A 16,424-nucleotide genomic window follows, 5' to 3' on the forward strand; every position below is an offset into this window, starting at 1 on the left:
TCTCTCCAGCCAAGCGAAGCCGGGGATAGACCCAGCAGCTTAGCGACGCCCTTCTGAGCACAGCAAGTTGCACTTGGGATGCAGCAAGCGCACCTCCTTCCCCGCCCCCTCCTCCCTCCCTCCCTCCCTCCCTCCCTCCGGCGTCCTTTCCTCTCCTTCCCAGGTGGCAGACGAGGGAAGGAGGTGAAAGGACACTGGAGGGAGGAAGAAAGGAAGGAGTGGGTGGGAAAGGAGGCACACTCGCTGCATCCCAATTGCAACTTGCTGTTGTTGGTGTTGCCGCTGCGGAGCCACAGTACGAGGACAAAAGAGCCGTGTGTGGCTCCGGAGCCGCGGGTTGCTGACCCCTGTCCTAGGATATGGTGAGGAAGTACCAACCACCTGGAGTGTCTTTGCCCCATCAGTATTCCCTCCTTTCTGCACAGGTGCTCAGCTACTAGTCTTCTCCATTGTCTTCGATCCTTACAATCAGATGTCACATGGGACTGTGAAAGAATTCTCTATGCCAGAGATGTCAAACATGTCAAACCTCTGGACTGGTCTCAGATGGCTCGTGGGCCTAATAAGCCCTGTCAAGGTAGCCACTGTACCCCGCTGCAGGCTTACCAGTCCCGGCACCCCCAATGTCATTATGAGACCAGGCAAGGCAGCAACTGCCTCTCCCCGGGCCCAGCCCAACCAAGTCACATTTATGTAACAAATTAGTTCAACACCCCTGCTTTATGCTCTGATAAGAACATAAGAACATAAGAACAAGCCAGCTGGATCAGACCAGAGTCCATCTAGTCCAGCTCTCTGCTACTCGCAGTGGCCCACCAGGTGCCTTTGGGAGTTCACATGTAGGATGTGAAAGCAATGGCCTTCTGTGGCTGTTGCTCCCGAGCACCTGGACTGTTAAGGCATTTGCAATCTCCAGATCAAAGAGGGATCAAGATTGGTAGCCATAAATCGACTTCTCCTCCATAAAATCTGTCCAAGCCCCTTTTAAAGCTATCCAGGTTAGTGGCCATCACCACCTCCTGTGGCAGCATATTCCAAACACCAATCACACGTTGCGTGAAGAAGTGTTTCCTTTTATTAGTTCTAATTCTTCCCCCCAGCATTTTCAATGAATGCCCCCTGGTTCTAGTATTGTGAGAAAGAGAGAAAAATTTCTCTCTGTCAACATTTTCAAATTTCCCATGCATAATTTTTATAGACTTCAATCCATATCCCCCCTCAGACGTCTCCTCTCCAAACTAAGAGGAGTCCCCAAACGCTGCAGCCTTTCCTCATAGGGAAGGTGCTGCAGTCCCCTCAATCATCATCCTCGCTGCCGCCTCTTCTCTGCACCTCTTTTTCTATCTCTTCAATATCCTTTTTTTGAGATGTGGCTGACCAGAACTGAACACAAGTACTCCGCAAGTCGCGGTCGCATACCACGAGCTTTATATAAAGGGCATGACAATCTTTTGCGAGTTTTATTCATCAATTCCTTTTCCCTAATCACTATCCCCTCTTAGCATAGAGGCGCTTCTTGCTCTTTTTTCACAGCTGCTGCCATACATTGAGAGGTTGACATTCCCATGCGAAAACCATTATCAACTAAGACGCCCAAATCCCTTTCCTGGTCTGGGTTCAGACTGATAGCACCTTTGACCCCCCTGTAGCATGTAGCTAATGTGAAGTTTGGATTTTTTGCCCCTATATGGCTGCATCACTTTTGCATTTTGCTACATTGAACTGCATTTTAAGCCATTTCTTAGCCCACTCACCTAATTTATCAAAAGGTCCGCTTGGAGGCTCCTCGCCAATCCTTTGTGGTTCTCACCACCCTACATAATTTGGTATCATCTGCAAACTTGGCCACCCACGCTACCCACCTACTTCCAGGTCATTTATGAATAGGTTAAAGAGCACTTGCTGGTCCCATCATACGGATCCTTAGGGGGACACCACTCCCTACATCTCTCCATTGTGAGAATTTCCCCATTTACACCCACTCTTTTGCTTCCTGTTTCTCCAACCAGTTTTTAATCCATAGGAGGGACTTCCCTCTTATTCCTTCATTCATTGCTGAGTTTTCTCAATAGTCTCCTGGTGAGGAACTTTGTCAAAAGCCTTTTGGAAATCCAAGTAGAACCAATGTCCACTGGTTCCCCTTATCCCACATGCCTTTCCGTTTACATCCCTCAAAGAACTCTAGTAAAGTTTGTAAGACAGGATTTTTAGCTCTCTGCAAAAGCACATGCTGACTCTTTCTCAGCAGGTCTTGCTTTTCTACACATGTTTTATAAGTAATTTTATCTTTAATGACAGATTCTACTAATTTACCAGGAACAGATGTCAAGAACTGGACTTATACTGGCTCTGTAATTTCCCTGGTCCCCCCCCTAGATCCTTTCTTTTAAAGATTGTGGTGTGACATTGGCCATCTTCCAGTCTTCAGGATGGAGCCTGATTTCAAGGATAAGTTGCATATTAAGGTAGTGAGAAGATCAAGCAATTTCAATGCTTGAGCTCTTTAAGAACTCTTGGGTGAATGCAATCTGGGCCAGGGGATTTGGTAACATTTAGTTTATCAATGGCTGCCAAGAACTTCTTCCTTCGTCACTTCACTCACTATCTTTGTTAGTTCCTCCGGATTACCGCCTCCTACAGAAGCTTGGTTTCAGGTGCAGGGAATTTTCCTCACCGCCTCTCCTCTTGGGTGAAGACAGATGCCAAAAGAATTCGATCTCAGCTTTTTCTGCAATCTCCCTGTCATCTTTTTAGCACACCCTTTGTTCCCTTTTGTCATCCCTAACGGACCCTGCAGTCATTCCCTTAGCTGGCTTCCTGCTTTTGATGTACTTGAAGAGACTGTTTGTTGCTGGTTTTGATGTTCACAGCCATGTGTTCCTCATGAAATCCTTTTTTTGCCTCCCTTACAGCTAACTTTGCTTCTCTTTTGCCACCATTTGTGTTCTCTCTCACAATGGTATTCTTTTATCCAGTTTAGGAGTTGGACTTCCATTTTTTTTCTAAAAAGAAGACATCTTTTTTTTTTCCTAATAATTTCCTCTTCAACGTCCCTTTGTTAACCATGGTGGCTTTCTTTTGGACTGGGCGCTGCACTTTCCTAACCCTGCGGAACCTGACATTCCAGCTGAGCTTTGTGACTGTGTTTTTAAATAACCTCCAAGCATCTTGGACATTTTTGACTCTCTTGATTTTCCCTTTCAGCTTCCTCTGGGCAAGACTATCCCCCCTCATCTTTGAGAAATTTCCCTTTCTTGAATAGGCAAATGTAACTACATTAGTAGTTGTCACTTGTTCGCAATGCAGAGATACTGAATCTGACAGCATTGTGGTGGCTGTTCCCTATCGGCTCAACAACACTTTGATCTCCTCCCGCAGACCAGGTCCTGGGTCCCCACATATAGAATTCAGATCTAGGATCCACATCTCCCCTGGTTACGGTTCTACAACCGCATCTGCTCCTAAAGCCACAGTCATTTTAGCATATCCAGGAATGTTCTCTCCTTACTATGAGACCTGAACATTGCATTTTCCTTTTTTCCAGTTTATATGGGGATAGTTAAAATCAAAGCACATTACCACGACATTTTTGCTTTTGTTGGCCTCTCTAATTTCTTTTTTTCCATCTCCCAGGAGAATCCTTCTTGTGCGCTTTTGGTCCAGGGGGACGATAATATATTCCTAATGTTAAACTATAGCTTCACCCCTGAGTATTGATATCCACGGGAAGTAAGCTTCTGTAGGGAGAATCAGCTCCCCCCACTGCATTTGTCTATTTTTTATGTGACACTATGCTCTCTTTGATGTAAGAGGGCCACTCCACCCCCTAAATCACGCCCTGTCCCTATCCTTCCTGTAGAGCCTGTAACCTGGGATAACAACTTAGCATCCCACTGGTTCTCCTCATTCCACCATGTCTCTGTGATGCCCACTATATCCAATGTCCTCCTTCAAAACTCCTGTACTCCAGCTCCCCCATTTTAGGTCGAATGCTTCTACTATTAGCATAGAGACACTTGTATCACCTCTCTGTCTCTGTCCCTAACCTGGGATTTATGTGTTTTTTTTGCCCTCCTCAGCCTTTTAGTAGACACTATCACTTTATCACATTGCTGTGTGCTCTTCACTTGTATGTGAGATTTGATTTAAAAAAAACCTCCTCTTCTCTGTCTTGCATCCCCATGGACTTCTGTATTCCGACACCGAAGTCACCTCAGCTCCTAGTCGGGCTTTCCCCCAGGGATCCAGTTTAAAAAGCTGTTCTGCCACCTTTTTTTTTTAATCGTTGAGCGCCAGCAGCCTGGTTCCCTCTTTGGATTTAAGATGGAAGCCCGTCCCCTTTTGTACAGGCCACCTGCCTTATCCCAAAAGGTTCCCCAGTTCCTGACAAAATCTGAAACCCTCTGCTGTCTTGCACCACCTTCTCATCCATACGCATTGAGACCCTGTATCTCCAGCTTGCCCTAGCTTCAAGCCCTCTGCCGCTGATGGAACAGGTAGCAGCATTTCAGAGAATGCCACGCTTGGGGGTCCTGGATTTTTAACCTTTTTTTCCTAGCAGCCTAAATTTAGCTTCCAGAAACTCCCGGCTACATTTCCCAATGTCATTGGTACCAATGTGGATCTGCACAAACTGCTGACTCCACCCCAGCACTGCTCTAACAGCCTATCTAGGCGTGAGCGATGACATCCGCCCAACCTTCGCGACCCAGGCAGGCAAGTCACCCATGCGGTCATCACGCCTGTCACAAACCCAACTCTCTATATTCCTGATGATCCGAATCACCTTTTACTCACACCAAGGCGAGCCCCCACGCACCTCCCCGCAGGTGGGTGGTATCCTCGAGTGGCGCGGAGAGGATATCCCTGACCACCAACTAAGGAAGGGTCCCATCTAAGGGAACATCTTCCCCACCGCCAGACTAGCACCCTCTGTCACACCCAGACTCTCATTCTCCATGACATCTGAAGCAGATGTGTCACCTTGGGAGATGGGACCCGGCTGCTGGGTCCCTGAAAGCCTTGTTTGTCTGCCCTCTCTGCCTCTCTCAGCTTCTCCAGGTCTGCCAACCTTGGCTTTCCAAGAGAACGGACACGTTCGCTTGTATGCCAGGGAGCTCATTGCAGCTGTGAGGGCACACCACGACTTCTGGCCCTCTGTGCGGCGGTGATAGTCATACATGTGACACTTTCGAGGATGTGTTTCAAAAAACGCTGGGAAGCCCCCATCCCCCTAAGGCTGGCTTCCTGCCTTCATATCTGCTTTTAGTTTTCTATATATTTAGATATTAAACTTTTAGTCAGTGCCCCTTGGAGCTATTCACTGTACCTACTATCCCTCGTAAGAAATGTCCTTATTAATTAATTAATTTTATTTATTTTTTTAAAAAGAAGAAGAAATTGCGGCGCCGCCTTCAGGCTGTCATTGCCGCCTTTAGTTCCAGAGACTTACAGAAACTAAAGAGCTGAATTGAAGCTCCACCTCAGGAGCTCCCCACCTTTAGCAGCCCAGGACAAAGAGTAACCTCTGTTAACCCCTGTTAAGCCCCACCTCCAGCAGTCTCAGCTCTTAGCAACCTTACAAGGAGAAAAAGAGAAAACCCCTGCAAACCCCTGTTAAAAATACACTGTTTTAAAAGATGTGGCTTTGAGAAAAGCCCTCCAAAATGAACACCAGCAGGTCACTCTGCTCTTCCTGGCCAGTTGCCTTGTCCACTGATAGGTGATGAAGTTTGAAACAAGGTCAAACTATACTGCTTGATCCTCTTGAAAGGGTCTCTCAAAGTAAAAAAGACCATCATATGCCATCCTGGGTGGTTATTAACTTTGTTCTGTGTAGAATATATTAAATGCTTGAGATTTCAGACTTTTTTTGTGCAAAATAAAGATAAGGAAATTTATGCCCTCTATTAGATGGCATAACCCTCTTCCATTTTCAAACTGCTAAGTGAGAACAGGAGGAGAAAAAAGTTGTGTCCCACTTGGAACACTTCATTTAACTAATCTCACTTAAAAAAATTAACATTAGGAAAAGCTCATGTGACTGGACCCCACTCACGTAGCTTGGCTATTTAAGCATTGTTCCAGCCATGTGGAAACTTCTCATAAATAAATTGAAAGGGCACCTGAACTGACAGTTAATAAGAGAATTCGGAAGAGACAAATGTGGTATTTTTCCTTATATTGTACTGAGAGTGAACAAAGGTGTTTTAACTTTGCAGTAATGATCATTCAATGTGATGAGGGCAGAGAAAAGGAAATGTACTAGAATTTGTGCACTATGTGTCTAAGTACAGAAGGCTACATTTCAGGTATAGATCATCTGCTTTGTGTACAGAAGGTCCCAGGTTCAGTCCCTGGCATCTCCAGTTAAAAGGTTCAGATAGATGTAAAAGACCTCTACCTGAGACTCTGCAGAGGTGCTGCCAGCTAAAACCGACAATACTGACCTTGATAGATTCGTGGTCTCTTTCAGTATTAGGCAGCTTCAAGAGGGAGAGAGATGTATGTGACCTAGGACCTAAGAGATATATCAGTCAAGATATGTTTTTTCTGCGTCCACACATCTCTCACACCCACAGATGCCTGCAAAAACTTCCTCCCCTCATTGCAAGTCCTGCTGGAAGGCAAAGAAAGGACTCCTGTAGTCTGCTGATGGCATTTGGGGGTGGGGCAGAAATCCTTGTTCCAGGAAATTGTTTTTCTTCTCACAACATCTCTATAGGCTGGGTAAAAGGGGTGGAGTATTGCAAGTTGGTATTGTGACCAGACTGCGCACAAGTCCTGGGTTGGGAGTTGTTAGCAGTTGAATATGTATTTTTACCAAGGGCATATGAAATTGATCTTTGCTTTGGAGAGGCAATGGCTGTTTGTCTTTGGATTCAGCTTGATTGCAGGCCACCTGCCCGCCACAACACTCCACACCTTGGCCAAATTCAAGAGCAGGAGCCCAGAGTAACTGCTGAATAAGAAGACTGTTCTTTCCACTTAAAATCACAATTTGCCTGTTCGGTTGGGTGATTGACTGTACACCCAGGTCTGCTGCACACCCATTTCTGCCCTGCTTCTGCTACAGCTGTGCAAGGTGGCAACCAGGTGCAAAACACAGGAAAGTGTTCAAGTAATAACTGTAAAGTAGGGTGTGCCTCAGTCAAGGAATGTTGCTAATGTGATAGGCATATATTTTCCAAATAGAGAAGGATACCAGTGACAAATGGCAGCAACCGAATCACCGGGAGCAGCCATTGCAGCTGTGGTGAGCAAAGAGGCAATAAGGGGTTTGCAAAGGCATTGCAAGAGCATTGCTTGGGACCAAGCATGCACAAGGTTTGCAATGATTGGTCTACAGACCAAAAGGCGGGAGGAGTCAGAGTATAAGACCCGTCTGCTGCCCAGCTTCTCATTGTACATAGTGTATATAGTTATATATATAATTATGTTAATAATTAATAAATTGGGCTGCGGCCCAATCCATTTTCCAAGCCTGTCGTGGTTGTGTAGTCATTTGCCGGAGAAAGTCTCACCATCTGCTCGCAAATGTTTATTGTGTACCTTCCATGTTTCGATTAAAATCACAGGAATTTTATCAGAACCATGTGGTAAACATAACTGCAATGTCTTTGCCTAATTATTTATATTTAGATTGAGAGATCCTTCGGGACCACATCACCCGATATGTCCCTACTCGGCCTCTGCGTTCAGCAGAGGCCAATTTGCTGGTGGTCCCCGGCCCCTCAATGATGCGGCTGGCCTCCACACGGGCCAGGACTTTCACAGCGCTGGCCCCGGCCTGGTGGAACACCCTCCCACCAACTGTCCGGGCCCTGCGGGACCTTGGTGAGTTCCGCAGGGCCTGTAAGACTGTGTTGTTCCACCGGGCCTTTGGAGTGTCCAGCCGCTGATATGGTGCCCCCCCACTGTACTCCTGCTTTGGCACTGAGTACAACAGAGCTCCTCTCATATTGAGGGGCCTGCCCGTCCCCCCCTTCTTGGGGTGGGTTTTAAATTGAGCCTGGACGCCTCTTGTTTAATTTGCCCTAACTGTTAACCGCTGTTTTAGCCATGTATTTTAAGATGTTTTATTGTAGCGGAGCCTATGTTTTGTATTTTGCAGTTTGCTCGCTTTTTTTTATTGTTTATATATTATAGTTGTTCACCGCCCGAATTGCCTTTGGGGATCGAGGCGGTATAGAAATTGAATTAATAATAATAATAATAATAATAATAATAATAATAATAATAATAATAATAATAATAATAATAATAATAATAATAATAAATATGTATATGTAATTTACGCAATTCCTGGTGACAGCAGGATTGATGAGAAGCAACTGGAAAAAAAACTTACACGGTACGCAGGATTTAAGGATTGAACTACAAAGACTCTGGCACAAACCAGTAAAGGTGGTCCCAGTGGTGATCGGCACACTAGATTTACCCAGTGCCTAAAGATCTTGAACGGCACTTAAAAACAATTGGCGCTGACAAAATCACCATATGTCAGCTGCAAAAGGCCACCCTACTCGGCTCTGCACGCATTATTCGTCGATACATCACACAGTCCTAGATGCTTGGGAAGTGTCCGACGTGTGATGTAATACAAAATCCAGCATATTGATCTTGCTTGCTGTGTGTAACTGTTTTGTATCAATAATAATAATAATAATAATAATAATAATAATAATAATAATAATAATAATACAGATTGGAGAACCAGGCCTGAGAAAATATATGGCATCCCTTTAAAAGAGGCACATATCACACCGCTAAACCCCTGTTAAAGGGACAGGGCATTTTTCCCGTTTGCAACTCTACCAATAATGTACCTTTTCCTTGCGAATCCTCTGTTCCAATCTCTTTGCTCGTACTCTTTGCAAATGTATATTATCTTCTAACCAGGTAATGGATTTCCTCCCGTTATCACAGATTTTGCAGCCCATAAAATTCCAATAAACCATATGTCTGTGCAGTCTGTCTGTATTCATACACGCACACACATATATAAACTATACGCAGACATGCAGTCACACGGAGGGATGTAGATGAGACCTCAGAGATTTCAAAGTGTAATAAATCAAGCCAGATCGTCATCTGATTTAAATCAGTGCTACTCATTCTATTCTTCAGGCCAATCTGCCTGCTTCTAGGTGAAGCTGTTCTTACTAGTAGGCATCCTATTTAACAGCTGAGGAAAAGTAATGAGTCAGACCCTAAGTACTAATTGACATTTTGAATAGCAACTGCTTTTATACCAAACTCTAATGTAATTCTCTGATGACAGTGTTTAATTAACAACATGATAGGTGTTGAGGAATTATACCTGCTTGGAATCATATCCTCTGATCTGGAATCTCTTCTTCTTAATGTTAAATGTGTATGATCTATTGTGGTTATATAGCTGTTCACAATATTGTGCACTTAATTGTCCTTTTCACATTTTTAGATTGAAGGTACTCTTGTTTGTGCTGAGATTTTTGTTCTGAGAACTGGCCAGGAATGGTTAATGAGTGGATTGCAGGGATTATCCTAATCCAGACCTGGGCATTATATGGCCCGCGGGCCACATCCGGCCCACCGGATGACCCTGACTGGCCCCCCGCTCTCCACAATAGTTTCTGTTTCTTATGCGGCCCCATGGAAAAAATAATTGCCCACCCCTGTCCTAATCCCTACTACTAAGTGTCAATGAAAAGGGAGAGAAAGGTGGGAGCTAGGGTGGGAGTCATTTACTGACAAGCAGCAGATCAGGGAGGATACACTGACTGGATGTATAGACATTGCAGCAACAGCATGTCATTCACTTCCAATGAATATCCAGAAGTGATATCATGTCACTCAATCCAATCTTCTGGGATTCATACAAAACTCTATGGCAAAACCAGAAGTCATAGTGCAGTGCTGCTGTTTTGAATATTTTGCCTTTGCCTGTCCTTAGCAGGCTGATAGACAATAGAAACGGAGGCTAGGAGGTCTTCTACTGAAATGGGAAAACTGGTAATTATGTGTTCCTGCATTGCAGGGGGTTGGACTTGATGGCCCTTGGAGTTTCTTCCAACTCTGTGATTCTATGTTTAAACTGTGCTCTGGGCTGCTGTAAAGACAGGGCTGCTGTAAAGACTCCCTCTCCCACTAGATGGAACAAGACTGTAGAGAATCCTAATAAGAAGGTTGGTTGTTTGGCTTTTCTGGTTGTGCACCAGAAATTCAAATTAATTTCAAGGTAGAGTTAGTATTGAAAAGCTTTTTTGTCTCTTATCCAGGTGAATCTTGTTATGGGGTCTTTACTGGGAGTTTTCATAGTAGCACGACAGGCAGAAATGTAGCAGATGAAGGTTCTTCCTGTTTTAGAAGTAATGTAATAGGCCAGGGGTGGCCAACCTAAGCATTCCAGATGTTCATGGACTGCAATTCCCATCATCCTTCCAGCATGGAGTGCCATAGGTTGGCCACCCCTGTAGTAGGCTTTGCCTGCCGATGTTCTAGTTGCAAAATTATGCTTCTTAAACAACAGAAACAAGACTAGAATAAATAGTGGTCTTCTATTAGCATGGGGAAATCTCAGAGCCATTCTAAACTGATATGCTCCTTTCTAAGAAAATTTGCTACATTGGGCTTTCATCGGTATAGCTCTTTAGGATTGCACTGGCTGTTTATCTCAGCTGAGTTAATATTCCATGAGTCTGAGGCAGAAAGTAAGCATGTCTTGCTGGATCCTAGAATTCATGTTGTGTGAGTGTGTGAATTTTTAAAGGTGTAATAAATTACCATTATCTTGTAAAGCACTTGAATAGTCCTTTTGTTCACAGAGTAGGGTGGTTAGAGCTTTTTTTCTGCTTGGATTCCTGCATTTAATAGACGACCTGCAAGACAGAAAAACTGGATAATTTTTTTAAAAAACCAAGAAATGTTCACACTAGACAGGTTGCATCTACTGACTTTCTTCATGCAGCTGTAAAAAGGCAGTTGCAAGCTCTAATTATCCCTAGCCTGATAATGGGAACTAGGGTTGACAGCAGGAGACCAGAGGGATGGAGACGGAGGGATGGTGTCAGTATTAACATGATGTCACTTTCAAGTCTCTAGAAATTGCCAGAAACTGTGGTAAAATTGGTGGTGACTAGAAAGGCATAACATCATTTTTAGGGTTGTCCTGAAAGGGGCATTGTGTCATCTCTGACACTGTCCCTCTGTCTCCAGTATTGGTTTATTTGATATAGAAAATGCTTATCTTGTGACTTAGAGCATAATAAGTACTCATTTTGTTTTGTTTTGTTTTAAATAAAACTAGCCAACAGTACAAAGATGAAAATATCAGCTGTTTACTTAATAACATGTGTGGGGTTAAAAAAAAAAGTGCCTGACTTCTAACACTTAAAAAATAGTGTAGTATTAACCCAATAGTGTAGTATTGACCCAATATCATCCCATTTGCCTTTTTCATTTCAAGTGCACCATCTAAATTTTTCAAGGAAATTTTAAGGAATGAAGAGAAAAACCTTCTATGAAATATTTTTCTGAGAAAAAACTTAGTCTAACAAAGTGTTTCTCTCATACCCATCAAAGTCAGACAAGTTTCTCAATTTTTCCTGTGGAAAAATTGGGAGGTTTGGGGGAACAATAAATACAAACTCTCAACACTGTAGACCCCACATACAATTTTTTCAAGGGTTTTTTTTTGTTGGTGTTTTTTTTGGTTGGTGTTTAAATGAATAAAAAAACTCTTACACTGTAAATTTATACAGTATTTTCAAGCCTTTTTGTTTAAATGTAATAGTTTTGTCAAAAGTTAATGAACTATAATACATTTTCATAAAGTTAATATCCAAACATGCTGGCAGTTTTACCGATTGTGACTCTGTAAGCGTTTGAGTCAAATAATGAGCTGTTCTTTTGTTTACTACAAAATTTGTCTTCTACCTTCAAACTTTTATTTTTTCTTACCTCTTTCTTAAACGGCAAAAAAATAAAGATACAGTTGCTATAGTGGCATAGGATGCAGCTGCTTACAGCCCTTTTTCAAGTATCTGGTATACATAACATTGTTCTTATTAAAAATGAAGATATTTATACTTTTAATTCCATAAGTATGCCATACACTTCAGTTTTATATGCTGTATTATAAATGATGCTTTTATGTTGTTCAATCCATAAAAGTAGTTTTTGTTTGATAAGAAATAAATATTGCATGTATTTTATTCCCTACTCCCAAATTTACATTTTTTTTCCAGGGGTCATATTATTTCAAGGAAAAATGAGAAAATTTAGTCATCTTACTATAGGAATAATGACAAATTTGTCCTCTTATAAGTAATTGGGCACAGGAACGCTAAGAAACTTATTGGAGGATACATTTTTATTGGCAGTTATTGAATTCTCATTGCAATTTGAGAGATAAGAGATGGTTGTCTAGCATTTTTTCCCAGGGGGGAAAATGAGTGTGTGTGTGTGTGTGTGTGTGTTTCTTTTCCATTGGTTTAAAATTTCCAGAAATTTTACAATTTTACTTATGGCCCCAGGCAGTGTGACTGTGTATGCACACTGACTTGGAAATCTCACTTTATTTAGTCATCTTATTCATGGATAATTGGTCACAGGAACACTAAGAAATTTATTGCAGGATAAGTTTTCATTGGCAGTTATTAAGTCCTCATTGCAATTTGAGAGATAAGAAATGGTTGTCTAGCATGAGGCACCAACCAATACAAATCAGAAATGCTGTGAGTTCCCTGATGACAGTGTATGTGCCTGCTGCTACATCTGAATAGCAGTAATATGAAAACATAGGGAGACCAAGTGAGTAGGAATGTCACTGACTGCCCAGAGGGCCCACTTTTAGTGTATTAACATGTCAAATTGCCTCAAGTGAGACAACATCTCTTATATTCACAGTTGTAGAAATGGAGATACATAATGGTGTTCAATTATAATATCCTTTAGTAAATCCTATATATTTTCTTCAAGGAGATGGAGGCTGTGCGAGAGGAGCTGGTTTGTCTAGAGACAGGCCTAATGCCTGTTTGAGTACCTCTTTCACCAAGGACTTGTTCTGCACGTGTTCATGTTGAGTACAGCCATTGCTTAGGTAGCTGGTTGATATTGTCATTTGATGCCATACTTTGAGCTGAAACAAATCCAGTAATACATCATGGGCCAATAGGTCAGCTGCCTAAACATGGGCAAACACTGTTGCCTCCTCCTGCTCATCCAGACAACACTTCTTTCTTCATGAAAGAGAATGGAATCCTAAGCATTTCTGCCCAATATCCAACATTAATTTTCTTTTCATCAGAAGTTGAGACCAGAATGTGCTGCATTAGTTCTTGCTGATGTGATTTGTTACAGACTTTCATAGAGAAAAGGAGTGGGGTCATTGTTGCTTCCTGTGTTAGGCATGTCAATAAACACACTTCATGTGTGGAATATTATTTTAACTCGTACATTGTGAGGCCTGCCCTACAACAAAATCCCGCTCCCACTCAGGATAGAAAAACCGTTTGCCTCTCCCAGTACAGATATAGCAATTGAGATTTTTAAAAGCGTTACTTGAAATTTCACTGGTATAATTCCATATTACACCACCAGGAAACAAAAAGAAATATATTTTTTCTTATACCCCTCCAGAGGCGTTTTTGCCCTCAAACCCTACACTCAAAACAAAAGGTTGTTTCCAGAAAACAAAAATCGGGTTTAACTCTTGGACCAAGGCAATATTTTGCTGAGCCCAAGGTCTGTCTTGTTGAAGCAGACACCTCTATTTGCCACTGTTGGTTTAGACCATGGAAGCAGCTAGATGAGAAATTTCATTCCATTCTGTGGAGAGCTGAGGTTGGAACAAGAGTTATGATTAAGTGGAGGTGAAGTTTGCATAGGTTTCTCATGTTCGGCTGTGGAGATTTCCATGTTTGCCATTGTTCAGGAAAGGTTATTAGCAGCCTGAAGTACAAGCCTTCATGAAGTGCTCGCTCTGCTTTGTCTGACTACAGGATTTTTACAAGGCCTATTTTCTTTTGAGAGCTGACAGCATAATGGTCCTGGACAATGCCAAATTATCATCTGCATTCTTGCTGGGGGAGAAGGGCAATCTCTTTTATTTGAGAGGAGAGAGAAAGCAATTCACTTGAAGCCGGACAGCAGCAGCTGAGCAAGAGAAGAAGAAAGAGAGTGTTCCTATGAAAAGAGAGAGTGAGAGCGAGAGAGACTAAATAGTGTTTGCCAGACTGTTTACTTCTTTCTTTCTCTTTACTCAGTCTCGTTTCTGAGATGCCTGGATTGTTTCTTCTATTTTTTTTGTTGTTGCCAGTCTGCTGTAGCAAGGAAGGCTCACACAGATCACTGCAAGCCTGGAAACTCTATGGGGGCTGGGGTCGTGAAAAGGTGGTGGTCAACTGTTAGAGGAGTAAGGGGTTTTTTCCCATTAAATACTCTATAGAATGGAAGTCAAAAGTGTTAGAGTCCAGTGTACCAGGTGCACCAGTTCCACTGCAAGTTCTAATACTGAAGAATTTCTAAGCCCAATTTCCAAAATGGGGCTCCAGTGTACTTCATCGGTGGCCACTTGGCCTTTTTTCTTGGTCTCTATTGCACCACGCTGCTGTTCTTTCATGGTCTCAGTCAACTATGGTTGTCCTAAACCCCATGCTTCTGCTGCTTTTAGACAGTCTGCTTTGGAAGAAGGGAGAAAAACTTGCTGGTCCTTTCTCCCTCTCAGCTCAACAGCCAGAAGTTTCTTTTACCCAGCTCCTGGCTCATTACTGGTTCCTGTGTGGACCCTTCTGACAAATGCTTGAGTATTACATAACTGGGTCACTTCGGTCCTGGCCACTTCACTTCTGATTGGCCTGGTAGCTTTTCTGACTGCTTTGTCATGGCTTGGCCAACCACAAATGGATTTAAGACTATATTTTATTTTATTTAAGAAAGCAAGATATGGCTACTGTTATAAGAAGAAGAAGAGTTGAGAGTTCAGAGAGATCTGTGACTAGCCCAAGGCAATCCAGTAGACTTCATGGCCCTTTCCGCACGGGCCATTTACAGCGGCCCAGGGACGGCAAAAACGGCATCCCTGGGCAGCTGTTCACACAGGCCGTCCTGTGCACCCCCGAGCAGTGTGAAGGCGCCGCTTTCCACCTCCCTTCCCGAGGGAAATTTTTGGAAAGCGGCACCTTCCCATCGGCGCGGTGCAAACCGCACCACGACGAAGGTGCCGCTTTCCCCTTCCCCCCACCACTCACTTCGTCCTCCGGCGTCGGTCTGGAGAGCTGCTGAGACTTGCTCACACTGCCCTCCAACCCCTGGATGTTGGAGGGCAGCAACGTGGAGCAGATTACATGCAGCCCTCGAGACCGATGCTGGAGAGATAGAGGTGTGAGAGATGAGGGGAATCTGAAGAGGCCCGTGACTCCGCACTGTGCCTTTGAGCCTCTGTGGGGAGCCAGCTTCCGCACACTCCCGTGCGAACGACCCCCTCCCCTCCACCGGCATAATTTCTGCCAGTGGAGAGGCGCCCTTTCCACTGTGAGGAAAGGGCCCATGTGTGGGAGCAGGAAAACAAATCCAGTTCACGAGATAAAAATCCACTGCTCATGTAGAGGAGTGGGGAATCAGAATTGGTTCTCCTGATTAGAGGCAACCTGCTTCTAACCACTACACCACTAAGAGCAAGAAACGACAGCTTTAAAAAAAAACAGCCATCACCAGTTGAGGGCTTTGGTTCTGCTCTAAGATTAGCTCTTGCCTTCTAGTCTGGTCCTTTTGGGTGATTTTTCTCTTCCTGCCCAAGAACATGTGACAGAGGTAAGCAGTGTTAGTTTAAACTGGAGGTGGAGATAACTTGAAAGAAAAATAGATCTCTTCACTGCATCCCACATAAATACATTCATCCCACACTGTTCCTGGCCAGGCTGACGCAGCTAGAACTTGGCCTGCCTGGAGCAGCGGTGGCATCTGCTTGCTGCAGGGCTGAAGGATGGGAGTGAGCGATGAGGCTTCTTTAATCACCTGCAGGCCTTCTAAATTTTTAATCTATTGTAGAAGGTTTGAACACACTGTTACTGAAAGCTGAGGAAGCATGAAATATGTGAGGGTGCCTGCTATCCCCTTGTAATCACTGATTCCTTTCTCATTCTACAGATCTATTTCCTGGAATTTGTTGTTGTAATGCAGATATGATCCTTGTCAGTAGGGGCAGGCTAGTAAAGCCTGTAATTTTTCATACATCTTGGGCCTCTGTCCCCTGTGATAAAGCTGTGTTCTGATAGTGGGGAAACTTGAAAGGATTAAAAAAATAGGGATCTGAATCAAACAATCTGACTATTATTAACAAAGAGCTGTAGTCTGAATTTGCTGTGTAGCATGGTAAAAAAAATCACAAATGTGTGTGTGTGTGTGTGTGTGTATGTATATATATATATATATATATATAT

At 43.4% G+C, this 16,424-nt stretch overlaps 1 protein-coding gene across 2 annotated transcripts in view; it reads left to right on the forward strand.

Moving 5' to 3' along the window:
* LOC125430856 (limbic system associated membrane protein) overlaps nt 1–16,424 on the forward strand; it is a 576,886-nt gene that overhangs the window by 424,794 nt on the left and 135,668 nt on the right. The gene's annotated exons all lie outside the window — the stretch shown is intronic.

The sequence above is a fragment of the Sphaerodactylus townsendi genome, linkage group LG04 (assembly GCF_021028975.2).
Source record: "Sphaerodactylus townsendi isolate TG3544 linkage group LG04, MPM_Stown_v2.3, whole genome shotgun sequence".
NCBI lineage: Eukaryota > Metazoa > Chordata > Lepidosauria > Squamata > Sphaerodactylidae > Sphaerodactylus > Sphaerodactylus townsendi.